This window comes from Ambystoma mexicanum, chromosome 8, assembly GCF_040938575.1.
Source record: "Ambystoma mexicanum isolate Mex_15411 chromosome 8, UKY_AmexF1_1, whole genome shotgun sequence".
Lineage (NCBI taxonomy): Eukaryota > Metazoa > Chordata > Amphibia > Caudata > Ambystomatidae > Ambystoma > Ambystoma mexicanum.
Window position 1 is genome coordinate 1575944223 of NC_090929.1, and position 15545 is coordinate 1575959767.

Below are 15545 nucleotides of genomic sequence, written 5' to 3' on the forward strand. Positions count from 1 at the left end.
TTACTGTACATTCTCACCTTAATAAACACCTCCTCCCTTCACCCCTGTGTCCTCTGGTTGTGCTACCAGACTGGCTCACCTCTTGGTTTGTTGAAATGCACCTAAGTGTGCAGGATTATGCACCAGACCAGTTCCTTCACTGGAGATGAGTGGCCCAGACCTTCTGAGACTTGCGTGGTGCTGTGGTAGGATGCCTTCCTTGTCTCACTTCTTCTTCTGCTCTTTAAAGTCTCTAGTCTCTCTTCTTATCTTGCTCTTCAAAGTCTCTACTCTCCTCTTCTCTTGCTCTGTAAAGGCTCTTGTGTAATAGTCTCTTGTAAATGTATTCAGTGCAGTGCTGCTTTCTTCTCTTCCGATGTCTCTTCTTATACACAACGCAGTGCTGCTTTCACATTCCTTTGATGTCTATTCCTCTGTTATGTGCCGCTTCTAATGTTCTTGCATTTTCCTTTGCTCGCAGGTGGACTTACTTGCTCTTGCTGATATGCTGACTACCACCGAGGGATGAGGGATGGAGTCCGGAGAGTGGAGTTTATCGGGTAAGCACAGTGGGAATATGGGAAGCAAAATGCTCTCTGTGAATGCGCGGCCTCACCAAGTTGTTTCTTTTGCAGGGTATATGCCAGCAGAACTCGGGGGAGGAACAGGGCTGATCTGAGGCAAGATCGGAGGTCCGGCGGAATTAGGGACAGGTGGAGCATAATCAGTAACCTGTGGCAGTAGCTGTAGAATCAACACAGAGCACAGAGTGTAGCCCAGGGCGTTGTTTTATAGGCCCGGGTTGCACCCTGTGCATCTAGACCGCTCAGCCTCTTCAAACATGGGTATGTCCGGGGGCCATGTTGGTTCCTGAGTTGTGCCCGTGTCTGGTGGTCATCTTGGTGGTGGTCAAATGATTCATTGGCCATGAGGTGCCTGCACCAGCCAGTAACCAGGGTTCTCCAACCCTCCCCCATGTCCTATGCCTCTGGCTACATGTTGTGCCCCAAGGGGTCATGACAGACTACACCTGTGAAATCACATGGGTTGGATTTTAGTTGGCTTTCGTTAAAACAATGATGCACTTTCTATGCTGGGAAATGTTGTCTATGCTATACTGTGCACACAGCACCGAAAAATGCAGAAAACTGCTTATTTACATATAATCTCACTCAGCTTGGAATGTGCTCAGAAAGCAATTAGATTACATTTCACACAAACATGCTAACAGATGTTATTTGATTTCTTTTGGTTGTAGTTTATTGGCCACTGCGTGCTGTGCACAGGGACATTGTTATTTATTGTACAACAAATTAGATTTCACTTGGCTTTAAATATATTGAAAAAAGCTATTTTGAATTTTGCACTAAAATGTTAAAGCCTTCAATTTGGGAAAAGTTTCCACCATTAGCATCCCCCAGTTCCTTCCTCTCCAGGGACTTAGCAGGGAAATGATTCTAATGGATTTATATCTAATTGTATTGGGGAATTTGTATAATCACTTTGAAAAATTCTTTAAAGTCACAGAACTACTCAGAGTTTCCAGGAAATTACCCATTTACTAGTCCCCTCTGGTCTGTTTCAACTGCTTCTAGGAAATCAGGTGTGTCTCAGGTAAAATTTGCTTCAGACTTCCTCATGAGCAAGGCCCATGATAACTCCAGATATTATCCATGCTTAGCACTCATCCATTTAGGACAGAGGTTCCCTTTTATGCAGCCTTTAGAATCCCAGAGCTCTTCCTTTCCCCTGTGTGTATCTGCTTATACAATCCATAATATTACCATTTGATGTCATAGAGATATCACACTTTTTAGTTTGTCAACCCTTTCCATTGGTTGCTTTACAGGTTGACACTCCCAGAGAATACATCTCTTAATTTCATAGTTTGATCATATTTCTGCACATTGTACAGCGTGGAATTAAACACTTTGGAGCCAGAACCATATGTCTTCCTTATCTCCTAGTAGCAGCATAATACATTGATTAAATATGCATTTCTAGATACACCTTTTCCTCATGAATTCAGGGACATGGGAAATAAGTTTGTAAGGTGAAATATGAGGAAGCTATTACATGTATGATTGTATTTATTATTCATAAATGTCAAAATATTGTATCTACTCTCCTAGCATGTGGGAGAATCTCATTTTTTTTACTCTAATTCATTTTGTTGAGGTTTGTCAAATAGTGTGTTTAAATTGTCAGATTATTCACATAGAAACCTGTGGCTGACCTAATAAGTCATATAAACCTCTCTCACGGGATCCTTTGTAATGCTTTCAGCCAATGACTAATATGGTTAGCTGACAGGCATCTTTTGTTTGAGTTTCCATTAGCACAGCAGATGGTAGATTTGTATTACTATGCTAGTGTCAAGAGGTGGAACCTTAAGTGCATTCTAGGCGATGATGCTTCGAAGATGAACTCCAAGGCCTCTACAACAGATGGCCAACTTAGATTTGTATCAGCGGAAGGACCATTGATTTGACTATATTGGAAAATATTCCATTGTAAATATAAGCTATGTTCCTAAACTTTGAACACATTCTTGAAGTGCACTAAACCTAATTTGTTTATTTGATGAAAGATAACTATGTTTATCTGTAGATGGCCAAACAAATCTCCTGGGGTTTCAGCACTATCACATTTGCAAGGTATACCAGGTATGCCCTGATTTAAAAGACTCAAAGAATATTCAACTAAAACCACCTGGGGGAAAGCCCCACAATAACACCACTCTGTTGTCAGGGATGTGATGAAACCCTTAAAAGCTGCTGACCCCACTGACCTCCTGAAGCAGGCAATGCACACCTACCTCATTCACAGCTATGCATTGGTCACCCCAGACTAAAAGGGCAATGGGACAATATAACAAACCAGACTCTTTCTCGCTCTCTCTGTGTTCTCATGGGGCAAACCCGATATCAACGTTAATTGGCTTAATCTCTACTAACACTCTGTCTCCCCTCTGAACTGAACATACCACTGCCAAATGCCTAGAGATGATACAGCTGAGCATTTCTACAGTTTTCACCCGCAATAAACTCTGAATTACAAAGTATTTACCTTCGCTCACTTACTCTGTTACTTTTGCAGTTCAATTTGAAATAAAATCTGAGTTTTAATTTTCAGACCTGGCTACTCTAATCTAATATAAACCCTAACTATCTATTTACACTCTTTCACTCTTCCATTGTATTGGCTCTTCCACATATACTGATGTCTTAATATACATTTAACCCTCCAGCTTGTTTTATACTTTCTGAAAAATACAGTGTTTTTGTGTTTCTTTTTCTTTTCAGCACTCTGTACAATGACATTGTTTCTCGCTCTAAGATGCCTCCTGAATATCTGCTCACATGCAGAATGCAGAGCAGAAACAGTCCATCACAAGATAGCGTTGAACTGGGGACATACAGATTAAAAAGTAATGTATTACTGCTTTAAATCTTTACATATAACTAAAACATTGGATACATTTACAATAGGCTTTTATTTGCATTTATAAGTGCTATACAGTATTTTCCTTACATGTATTCATGAACAGTCCACTTGGTCTTGGCTACTGTTGAAAAAAGAAACACATGACATTTTGGTTTATGAAATGACAGGTACATACATTGAGCTCTCTTTTAATGCTTGACAGTATTTTACAGCTAATCTAAGAACTGGCAATAATTCTTTCACTATCTTGCTCGCTGCTCCCCACTTATTGTAGGGAGTGGTTATTTATTGTCCTAGATGAAGTGCTGGTCTACATTTCACAAAGCTGTGTAAAGTACATTGTTTCTGTCATGTAAGGTACATGTTTTTTGATAAAAGTTTAATTTTTGGAAAGTGGCCTACAAAACATTTTATCATGGAGGTTGAAACTCTGCAGAACGCATGTTCAGATATGCAATTCCATGAACATTCATTTTGCATCGAAATTCGTTTCATATGTGGATGCTGTCTCTCAGGCGAGAAAGTAACTACCTGCATTTTACAGTTGCACCTTATCCTGGTATCTGAAGAAAAACAAAACACACATAAATGAATCAAGGCATAGTGCTGGTTAGATAGCTCAACCAGTTGAGTGCTCACTGCTGCAGTCTGTGTGTGACCTGCAGATTGGAGGTTAAACTACCAGCAATGCCAACTCAGCCTTTCATCCTTCTGAGGTCATCAAATGAGTACCAACCTTGGTTGGTTGGTGATTGTATGTACATATATTCTATGTACAGTGCTTTGATATGATGTGATATGATATGGCATTTTGTAACGGCATTTATAATGCGCCTATACATAAGTGGTTCAAGGCGCGACGAGGCAAGGGAGGGGGAACAGAGGGAAGACAGACAGCGATCCTACTAGGCCAGGTGCCATTCAGATCGTGCAAGTGCATGGGAAGGGGGAAGGGACAGTGCAGTACATAGGATAATAGAATAAATAAGTAAGTAAGGTGCACCCAGCTGGTAGCAAGTGCAAGGGTAAGTGCAGACATCAGAGGTAAGTGCTGCTATTGGGACTGTAGGGATACAGAAACAGTCCCAACTGCGGGGGTGACAGGAAGGCGGTGCAGGGGTGCGACTCATGGGGGAGGGTACCTGGGCCAGAGAATAGAAGTTGGCCAGGTGCAGATTCAGTTTCAGCTTGGAAGTCAGCTGGGGAGAGGAGGAGAAAAAGCAGAAGCAAAGAGAAATGTTTTGAGGTGCATCCGGAACCGGAGATGATTCTCCTCAAGTTTTAGGGAGGGAGGTAGGCTGTTCCAGGGAGATTCCCCAGCCGAAGAAGGAGATCTACTACCAACTCGTTGCTGGGAGAAACGACTGACTCTGAGGGAGTTGGAGATGAGCTTGTGAAGGAAGGTATTTAGGAAGAGAAAGTTGAAGGTATTGAGGCTCCAGACCCCAGAAGGCCTTGCGGACAATGCAGAGGGTTTTGTACTTTAACCTCACGGCCACTTGGAGCCAGTGCAGAGATTTCAGTCCTGGAGAGATGCCATCCCTGGGCTTGAGGCTAAGGACAAGTCTTGCAGTCCTGTTCTGGATGAGTTGCAGCAGGCAGATTTAGAAAGAGGCTGCTGCAATAGTTCAGCCTAGAAAGAACCAAAGCTCTGGAGACAGTAAGCTTCTGGGGGAAGGAGAGGAAAGGAAGAATAACGCTGAGGAGATGCAGCTGGTAGTGTGACTTCTTAGAGACGTCAGAGATGTGAGGAGAGAAGAAGAGTGTGGAGGAGAAGCCAGCATGTAATTAACAAATCATTATCATTCCGGCACTGCTTGCTTTAGATTCAGTCAAGCTCCATTTCAATGCTGTCCCCTACAGAAAATAGCCAATTCAGCATGCTGTCTGAGCTTGAAAAATGTAAAGCCGGACCAAACAAATGTACACACAACAGGTACGTTGAATGTTCACTTGATAGGTCTGTTGCCAAGAGCATTTCTACTTTAGGCTCTACAACCAGACCACAGCTTTACAACCAGGACACGATACTCGTGGCTTCGTGGAAACCAGCAGAGTGTGTGTGTGTGTGTGTATCACTGGCTCTTTCCTGTATGATCATACAAAGGGTCTTCTCACCTTCGTGGGCAGCATACCATTAGCACCACCACTGTTCTGGCTGCCACTCTCCTTACACCAGCCGAATCTCCGGCATACTTTTCCTCCACTCTTCTCACAGGCAGTCTTCACAACAGGGTCCTGTCTGGGGCTCAAGGAAACATTGCTCCCTACAGGAGTCCCTACATATCTGATGGGCCAACACATCTGGAGAGCTGCAGTTCTCTGTGAAGCAGCCAAGAGAGCATGTTCCTGGCTGCAAGGTACTTATATCCCCTTAGTCGTGCAGGCAGAAGAGTGGTCCACTTTCTTCCAGATCCATGGGGCTTCCTTGGCCTAGGAGATGCTGTTCCCCAGCAGGAATATTCCAAGTAACAAATATTCCTGAATGTCATCACCCTGGATCTGCCCCCCCCCCGAGCAAAATTTGGGCAGGCCAGCTCCCCCTCAAAAATGCCAAATGGACAACTTTGTACAAATGGCTATGAACTATTGCGTTCCATCACTGCACCCTACTCCCATTATAGTCCCTGGGCTCCCCCACCTGCTCCCATCACAGTCGCTAGGCTCCCTCATCCCACTCCTACCGAGTCCCTGGGCTCTCCCGACCCATCACACACCCTGGGCTCTCCCCACCCTGCTCTCACCACTATACCATGGTTCCCGCCCATCCTGCTCCCACCACAGTCCCTGGGCTCCCCCTATCCCGTTCCCAACACATTCCGAGGGCCAGTGGCGGCTGGTGAATTTTTTAAGTGGAGGGGCATAACTATTTCCCCCAAAAATGCAAATAGCGACTGAGCGCAGTGAGGAAGCCCGAACCAATCAAGAGGTTTAAAATGTTTCATTGTGGAGCATACTTAAAAAAAAATGGGTAAATAGCCAAACAGTTTGCAATTGGTGCTGGGGGGCCCAGGGGGAAGGCATGACATTTTTTTTACTGGACATCTATCATAGATGTCCAGTAAAAAGATACCATCCCTGTCCCCTGGGCCCAACTGGGCCTAACACAGTCAACATGATTATGTGTGTATGCAAGGTGATAGGGTGCCAAGGGGGAAAGCATGGTATTTTTGACTGGACATCTGTGATAGAAATCCAGTAAAAAAAATACCATCCTTGTCCCCTGGGCTCCACAGCGCCTCAGAAGGAGCGCTTATTTTGGCAGGTGGGTAGGGGGATTGTGTAACAAAGGCATTAGGTATTTTTAAAATGCCATTGTTGTCCAACCCTCCTTCCCCCCTCTATCCACCACTTGCCAAAATCAGCTCAATGGACCAAAACAAACTAACACACACACACACACACTCATTGATACAGCAATATTAAGGTTAATGTTAAAGGATATTTCTACCGCACACTATCACCAACGGAGTGGTCCCCTGGCGGTCTGCCGGATGTGAAAAGGTAAGAGAGTGGGAGGTAAGTTAGTGGGAAGGAGCGGGATAAGTGCAAGAGAGCAGTGATGTGCTGTTGGCAGCTTCAGTTCGGTTAACACTGTTCACTGAGCTTGGGGTGCTTTACGGTCGGTAGCCATCGTGTGCTGTTGTACGAAACTTGTTTTTTGTTGTCGTGGCATAGTGAGGTTTGTGCAGTTTGTTGTGCTTTAGGGTTGTGGATGTGTTTGGTTAGAGTTTGAGAGGTGTATGCAGAGGGATGAAATTGTTAGTGGGTTGGTTATTGGCCTCGCTATCTAGAAGTGATTTGTGCTAAATTTCCACATTCTTTCTAGATGTGGTACATGAATATCTCTGCATTTATATCTAGATCTGGCACTGGCTAATATTCACAATCCTGTCTATATATGACGCACGCCAATATTCACAATTATATCCAAATGTGCCACTGGCCCACCTTAAAAATCCTGTCTAGATGCGAAGCAAGCTAGCATTCCCAATTCTATCTTAATGTAGCATTGGTAATATTCCCAATCCAGTCTAGATGTGGCATTGGCTAACATTCACAATTCTATCTAGATGTGGCACTGGCCGACATTCACAATCCTGTCTAGATGTGACGCAGGCTAATGTCCACAATTCTATCTAAGTGTGGCACTTGCTAACATTCACAATTCTATCCAACTGTGGCACTTGCTAACATTTACAATTCTATCTAGATGTGACGCAGGCTAATGGTCACAATTCTGACTAACTGTGGTACTTGCTATCATTCACAATTCATTCTTGGTCCTGTGCAGGCTAATGTTCACAATTCTATCTAAATGTGGTACTTGCTAACTTTCACAGTTCTAAGTGTGGTACTTGCTAACCTTCACAATCCCATCTCGATTCTCATCAATCTATCATTCACACAAGCATCCATCACCATACACTCACTCACAACACAAGCATACACGCATCCATACACATGTTTAAATTAAAAAAAAATGAGCATAAACATACCTTCTGCATTGGCCTGCATGTGGGTGCTGAAACGCCCTGTTCTAGGCTTCTCTGTCTGTATGTGCGAGGAGGCGCAGGAGCTCCCCCTCGCACATACAAACATGCAATGCCCCAGCCAGCATTTCCAATGAGCTATGCAATGATGGTGAAGCAAAACGCCCCAGCAGTTGCATGGCTCAGTGAGCATGTACGGCTGGGAAACTAAACTGAACTGTCAAAGGGAAACAGTGTTTCCCTTTGACTGTTCTGCCAGCCCAGGAGCACTCCCTCGGCTGGAAAAAAACAGCTGAGGGAGTGCTCATTGTTTCACTGAGCTGGTTCGTTAGCTCCTCCATAATAGGTGGGGGGGCCACTGGGTGAGTGCCCCCTCACCATTATGGATGAGCTGCCAGGCTCGGGCTGGCCTATAGGGCAATAGGGCAATGCCTGTACCAAAAATGCAAAATTCTAGCGTGGGCCTGTCAAAATGGGCCACCTTTTTGGCCAATGTGGACCAGTTTGATGAGTTTCTTCACTATGCAGTTTGTAATTTGACCATTGTTGCTGAAAAAATATTCTTTAAATATCACAATGTACTTACTTTTTAACACTAAGCTCCCCCTTGGGTACTATCTGTGACTAAAGGAATGAATATCCATTTACAACTGCGGGCCACTTTTTCATTGGTGCCTGAGACAGTTTCTTGCTTCAGCCCAACCATGTGAGCCGCCCCAACCCATTTCTTCCAATCTGATCTAATTTTATTTTTTACATTTCATGCTGGGCTCTCATGGCCCCCCTGCATTAGTATAAATCTAACATGTTGATTGGTCGTTCGAAATCAGGCCCCTAAAGAATATGCTATAGATTGACAAGTCTAACTGTGGGTTTCCTTTCATGTGGCAAATAAACATACCACCCCTTGAACATTACCTAATGCGATAGTCAGCCCAAAACTTTGCACTTTGGTTGCCATTGTTCATAGCCCAAGTTGATAGAATGCAAGGTGCTGATTGGGCAGTTGTGTTGGAGACAGCGTCAGACAATATCATCCCACTGAGTGGAAAACAGCGAGGGCAAAACCTTCCCCAGAACACTGCAATCCTCTCACCATGATTGGCTCCCTTAGCCCCTCGCCCCGTGCACCTGCTACTTCCCCACTTCCCGTGTCGATACACGTTGTAAACTCTGGAGCCAACCTTCTAGTTATCTTCTCATGCTGAACAGCTGCATAAAAAGAATATGTGCGCGGCCTTGCTGCCAGAAATGAATTCCTTCTACCTATTCGTTCTACCACACACTTTTATTCCCAAACCAAATTCTCTTTGGTCAGTGGGGGTGCTGTTGCTCCCTTCCTAGTTCTTTATTTTGGCCGCGCTGCGATATGAGCCACCTCGTGCATTGTACCATGTCCTCCACAATCACTGTGTATTCATTCTTTTATCATCTGGGAAAGCACCTGCTGCCTGGAGAGCAACTTCATACCCATTAGAAAATACTCCCTTGCAACAATTAATTGGACTCTGTTTGGCATCCCTTTCCATCCTGACCTTCGTTTATGAGCTTCTCTGCTGAACAGTGAAAATAAAATTCAATGAAATGGATACTGCGGCCTTTAGCTAAACCATGACACGCTGCAACTTTCAACACTGACTGCCTCCAATATGGCCATACTCTGGCTCCCTGCAGCAACTAACAACGCTACTTGATATAGTTCAACCTATATAATAAAATCAAGCCCCACCTACCTGCCTTTTTACCTAATAATATAGGTGTACTCACCCAAGTTCCCTCTAAAACTACCCCTCTGCATGTGTGTTTTTCTGCACAGCCTCCAACCTAACAGCCCCCTAATGTGCGGCACAACTAAATGTATATTCCTATTACTCTGTGACGTCACCAAACAAAGGAACCACTGCGTCACTACCCTGGCCTAAGGCCTTGCTAAAGTAGTTTTGGTAGCCTGTACTTGCGCCCCCCCACCCCTTTGGGATGCTGATCTGCAATGAATGAATTATAATGGGCTTCCTTTCTGAAGGGGCAGCATGTTTCTACACGGTGCAAGATCCTGATTCTGGTAAATACAGTCATGCCTCCATGTTTTTTTGGGGAACAAAATTGGCGCACAAAACAATTTGTAAGAAGTGTTTGTGCAAACTCTCAGGAAGATGCACGAAAGTGAACACGAATTGCATTCATCAGAGCTCTCAAATTGTCATCCGTATGGTTTGTGCTGCCAATCCTGAGTTTTAAGTCTATGCGACCTTGAACAAACCTGTATGTATGGCATGAAAAGTCAATCTAAAAGTACAGAAACACAAAGGCCTGTGGTCTTAATTACCGACCAGACCATTTCGCACCGAGAAGATGGGCAGCTGTGACTTGCTGCGAACGGTCTTCATACAGTGCTTGCTGCTACTGCCTGTGAACGTTTTAGCTTTGAAAATAATACCTTCTTATCCACATCAGTAACAATATTTTGCCCAAGGTCCACCATGACCTACACGTGGCACGGACGTATTTGCAGCAGCTGCAGTTACCCACTGATCTATCTTGCTACATTCATAGATTTAATACACAGATATAAAGAGCTTTCGTAATGATTGTTTTTTATTTATTTAATTACTGCATGCCGAAATTCTAATTTTCCCACAGACCAGGGCATTATTTTATTCGGTTCCACCTCGAAGCATCGCAGCGCTGCCTCAAACCCAGACAGGCCTTTGAGCTTCCACTTTCTTTCAAGGCCTCGTCTGCTGCTGTGCTTCCACAGGACAAGCACCCATCACCGCCGCATCTGACCGGGCAGCACCAGATCAGATGGTGGAGTGGAGCCAACTTATCATCTGCAGACTGCAGTGGTGTGGAGGGGGTGTTACTAGTCAGGTCAGGTGCACGGTTTCAGCTTACTCCAAGTTTCAGGGATGTACATGGGGGCACAGGGAGACCTTGAAGACATGGCAATGCAGCATCATCTGCTAAAGAGACGATCCCGACTTCCTCCTTAGCTCAATCTTTCTCTGGTGGTGCATTCCTTGAGATGTGATCACTGCTATCCTGCCCCAACTCCGCCGAAGCTGCTATCCTGCCCCAACTCCGCCGAAGCTGCTATCCTGCCCAAACTCCCCCGAAGCTGCTATCCTGCCCCAACTCCCCCGAAGCTGCTATCCTGCCCCAACCCCGCCGAAGCTGCTATCCTGCCCCAACTCCGCCGAAGCTGCTATCCTGCCCCAACTCCGCCGAAGCTGCTATCCTGCCCCAACTCCGCCGAAGCTGCTATCCTGCCCCAACTCCGCCGAAGCTGCTATCCTGCCCCAACGCCGCCGAAGCTGCTATCCTGCCCCAACTCCCCCGAAGCTGCTATTGTGCCCCAACTTCCCCGAAGCTGCTATGCTGCCCCAATTTCCCCGAAGCTGACTCAACCTGTCGCTGTACCTTCTGGCTGCACCAAGCAGGATAGCTCGAGTACCAAGGACAGCACGGTGCAGCACCAGCACATTGAGGGAACAGCCAGCCAATGCACAGGCAATGCCAATGTTTCAACGCGGTGTGCAGCCGTGGTGGGTAAAATCACACCCTCTCTAAGTGCCTCTTTGCATGCCGGCCTGGATGAGGTCATTGAGTAGAGATATAAGAAAGGGTGAGTGACTGAGAGGGCCACAGTGTCCAGGATCAGGTCACAAGAAAAACATACTATAAATACTATCCATATATTTGATGATCATGGCACCCTGTAGGACTACATGAAGGTTCTACTGCTGAAGTTAGTGTAGCGGATTTGGGTACTGAAGAGGGGGCATCTGCATTGGAGATAGTAACGCAGACGGTCGCTACAGAACCTTTTTTTAGAAAGAGGGCCCCCTCCTAGACAGGGGAGGAAGCAACTACCCGTTCGGAAGCAACCTCCGCGCAGGACTTGAGAGTGAATCTGCCTAATGATAAGCTTACTCATTTCCAGAGACAAACTTTGACGCTAATTCTATCATTTGTACCTACGTTTTATTCTACTTTTCTGCAAGAATTGATTGATTTCCAGGCATAGGCCAAAATGACCGCACCAAACGTTCCGACCTATACAAAACGGTCGTAAATGCAGGCCACCAAAGGTTCAAACACCAAAAGTTCGACCCTTTGGTGGCATGCATTTTAGGTAGGTACAAAAAAAAAAGCCTGCTGGGGGTGCCCCCCTTAACAACCCGCTCACCATACTATACAGTATGACGGGAAATATTGGCCTAAAAGGCAAAGGATGTGCTATACCAGCTTGAACCCCTCATTTCTGTGTGAAATTAGCTTTTTGTAGTAAATGAATGTGACTAAGACTGAGGCTGTTAATGATCTGTTTGGGACTAACAGATGAACACAATGTATTGCTGGATTTGTTGTAATGATATTTATGTTTAAATCAGATTTACTACTGAGGTCTGGTAATGAGTCATATAACAGTAGTTCTTGAGTTTACACTGAGATAAGTGTGTTTCTCGCCTTGTTTATTTTGTGATGCCCACCTATCCTACTCATACATATGAAACAGACTAAGACTCCCAAGCTTGATGTAACTTGCTCAAGATCCCTAAGATTCATGTAACTGCCTAAGATTCCCATGTTATTTGTAACTGTTCAATATGCCTATGATGCATGTAACCTACACCGTGACACCTAAGGGTTTGGGTGTGTAATCAAATGCAATAAATAAATAAATAATACAATACATAAATAAATATGTTTACATGAAACATCCTGTGTTTAATTTAAGATTTGGTGATAACTTATTTTTCTTTAAAATGTTTCTTAGCGTTGTAGAACCTTCTGTTCACACATCGTGGGCGAGTGCTAGGGGTGTTCTGTGCTGCCGTGGGCCAGACATTAGGGGATGTATATCTCATTGAGGGTTAACCTCTAGTACCACCCAGAGATTTTCTGTCATTTACATGTATTTTGTTGATTTCTTTTTAACTTTGAACTCCAATTTGATTAAATTAGAGTGCAGTCCCCATTCCCTGATCCTGCCCAGCATGGACAGCAGACCCATAATTAGTTCATGTATCCTTCCCCACAAAAAAAGAAGTCCCATGTCAAGAGGCCTACCGGGAAATCTCTCGGTATCCAGGTGAGCCAGTACAGCCCTGAGTGTGAGTATGGAGCACGGCTTATGTGTGTGTGTGTGTACAATGTGCCTGATTCGTGGGTGCTTCTATGGTACCCATGGCATACTCGGCCTAGTCCTGGTCCCTCATCCGCCTGCTCCCAGCACCAACTCTAATATATTATTTGGGACATGCAACATGTGGCGCTGTTATGCAGAGTTACATTATTATCTGTCTGGTATGCTACGCTATACCATGTTTTGCGAAGGAGTTGTGACATGCTGCCCAGTGCTACTAGTGCTATGCGTAGCCTTACTTTCAAATACCATGCTTTCTTAGGTTTGTATTTATGTTATTCTGAGTCATGTCATGTTAAGCCATCGCGACATGCTATGCAAAATGTTTCTTTCAGGATCTATACTTTTGGCCCAAATGATCTTTGCCAAGAATGTCAACATGAAATTGTGCTCTTTGATATACACCCTTGTTTGCTTTTAGAGGGAGATTCGCTCCATCCCCTGTTGGGCGTCCATGCCCCCCCTAAATTCTACTGTCCCTAGCCCTGTACCACCAATGTGATTTTTATTTTCCCCTTCCAATTTCGATTTTATAACCCAACAGCATTGTTTTTAAAGGAATCGTGCCCCTTTCTCTTTTATTTGTTTATTTATTTACCTTCCCTCCTTCATATTTGTGGCCATAAAGTCGGTTTTGTTATACTAGCTGTTTATGTATTGTTATGGCAGGTGTTTAGTAAGTTCTGTTTTGTCGATTTGTTTCACTTAAGCGTAATGTTGCTTTCTAGAAGGCCGCAAACTCTTTGAAACGACGGGAATGGGACATGTAGAGGGGACATGTAGCACTCGACCAAACACCCAAGTAAATAAATAATACAAGCAAGTGGCATTTGATTCATTAAAAGGGCTATGAAGTACAAAGTGGATCTTGTACATGTAAGCTGGCCTGTTGATATGCATTCCCCATGCTGCCTTCTTTCAAGAGGCGAGGAACATTCAGAGCAGGTCAAGAAGGGCAGACAAGGCTGATCAATGCAGAATAACCCCCAGAAGCCCCCAGTCCAATCCCAAGGTGATTTCTGCCTCCCGCATCATTATAACCATGCCATAAAACATGCTTGATGCATTTCATTGCATGGCATTCCATTTGCTTTTCTTTAAGCATGACCCACCAGCTCTGGACATGTCACGTTTTATGATCCTCTAGGTCTTCATGCACGTTAAGCATTGATATTTCAGGGTTCTTCTGATATTGAAGAGTATACGCTACCGTGAACTGACAGCCTATTTGCAATTAAGTCTATCGTCGTCCTATTGGGAAGCACGTATGGCTCTTGGAGGATCTGACTTGTACCGACCTCCCTGGCCCTCTTTTTGTTTTGTGATCCCTGCATTCACCTCTACACAGCCAACTACTGGTTCCGTCACTCATGCCAGTTGTCTCTGCTCTACTAGAATATTTCCTTAGTGATCATGTGGGGACATATATACAGCCATGTGCTGACTAATCCTACAATCCATACAATGTTGTACTAGAAAAGAACTTCACAGAAAATAATCAAAATTTTGTGCGGGTTGTATTCCCACTTTTCATGATTCGACATTCAATTTGATCAATTACTAAGGACTACATGAGCATCCCTTCTACCACAATCAGACACTCACCTCTCAACCCCATTGTACCTTTCCAATTGTTGGTCTGCACTTTCCTATTCTACTCCCGCTGCACCTATCTTCTTACATCTTTGCCCTCTTCCTTTACCCCAAGGAACATTCTTTGCGTATCTCTTGCCGGGGCACAATGCACACCTATTTGGACAACCTCAGCACTGTAAGACCTCTACAGTGGTGAGGGGTGCAGTACAAAAGCTCATTAACATAACTGCATCAGTGGCTTCAACTGGATGCCTACAATTAACCATTCAGTACTGCAGAATAGGAGCCAAATCAGACACTAAGGGATCCCATCAGCTCTTTGTCTCCATTGGCCCCTGGTCGCCCAATCAGCCACCTGTTCCTTGAGCAGCCATTCAGTTCCCCATTCAGCCTCCTGCTCCCATCACTGTCAGCCATTCAGTGAACCTAGGAGCCGCCTGGGCTGCATCAGTAACATGAACCACCATCAGCTTCTCAGTTACCCCAAAGGCCACTGAGTGCCCCAATTGACGAGGGTGTCTGTGGCCGAGCCCTGGAGTGGGTGTGATCTGATTATTTTGGGGAATAAGGGATCTGGCATGTGTCCCTATTTGGCACTCATATGTGCATAAATTGAGGGGTGGTGGACTCAGAGACCAGAGGCTACTATGGGACCAGGACTGACAGTCCCACATGTATGACGTGAGGTAGGTCAGGGACATTTTGCGAACTGCAAGGGCCAATGCCCTGTAGCGTCTCTTCAGGATCAGGTAGTGTATGGAGAGGCAGGAAGACCTGGGGTACAGCAGTGTACAGTCTTATGTCGGTGCCCAAGGTGAGAGGGAGAGCAAGGCTACCCAGAATGATAAGCCTCCTCCACCTGGCAGAAGCTTAGGCTGAAT

The 15545-nt window shown here is 44.8% G+C and overlaps 1 long non-coding RNA gene across 1 annotated transcript in view; it reads left to right on the forward strand.

Annotated features, from left to right (window-relative positions):
* Positions 1-15545, forward strand: part of LOC138473814 (uncharacterized) — a 199222-nt gene that overhangs the window by 128128 nt on the left and 55549 nt on the right. The window contains exons 2-3 of the long non-coding RNA XR_011268933.1: positions 461-539; positions 3285-3409. This is a non-coding gene — a long non-coding RNA (uncharacterized lncRNA). The remainder of the gene's footprint in view (positions 1-460; positions 540-3284; positions 3410-15545) is intronic.